Here is a 955-nt window from a genome sequence, read left to right on the forward strand (position 1 = left end):
GCTGCAGCTATCAGTTGTTTGTCAGACAGTAAACTAGAGTAAGAGCCAACACATAGTGCCCTTCGTTTTTATTGAATGGAGTTGTTTTTGAATAGGAAATGAGTGCGAGTCGAATCATGAAATCGAGTTTGCCAAAGATTCCCACCCCTAAGAAACACTTCTATGAGCTGTTACCTGTTCAGAATACTGTATGTTTAAGGCGATAATTGATTTTACTATTATATGTATATTGGTTACCTCTGCCAGGAGATTTTTATCACCAACATTTGTTTTTGTCCATATTTTATCTGTATATCTTAAAAAAGGTTTGGACAGGTAGATAATGTTGAAGAAGCAACTGATTACATATTAAAAGCAGTTAAGATAAAGAAGAAACTCTGACTCAATCCATGGCAGAGATTTATTTTAAAGTAATATTAAGGCAAAGGTGGTCTCTGTGCAGTGGGGAGTGAAACGTGTCATATGTTTTGATGCTGGAAAGCACCAGCTGAGTTATCATTTCTGTAGACAAAGTTAGGGTGTGGTCGCAAGAATCAATACACGTGGAGAATCACTGCAGTGCCAGTTATCATTTATTGAACAATATTTTATGATTATGATTGAGAGTGCGAGAAACAGAATCACTTGTGTTGGTCTGAGTCTCTGCAGAGAAAGTCAGGCTGTCAGTCACTGGTTCTAGTCGTCTTCTCGGATCTTTACACACGTGCCTGATCAACTCTGCAGCTAAATATAAGGCCATTCCCCACTTCCTGTGATTGTCCAGATCTTGACGTCCAACCGGGCCCCCACCCTGGTTACACTTCTCTATTTTGGGAACCCCCTGCACACTGCTAAACAACAGGAAGTCTGGTGCCCAACGTCCTTGCAGAGACCCGTGCAAAGGAACAGAAAGTTCACCCGACCATACTACATGTTGTGCACTTACTAATATTAACTATATTAATAACTATTAACT

Source organism: Monopterus albus, unplaced genomic scaffold, assembly GCF_001952655.1.
Source record: "Monopterus albus unplaced genomic scaffold, M_albus_1.0 scaffold375.1, whole genome shotgun sequence".
In the NCBI taxonomy this organism is placed as follows: domain Eukaryota; kingdom Metazoa; phylum Chordata; class Actinopteri; order Synbranchiformes; family Synbranchidae; genus Monopterus; species Monopterus albus.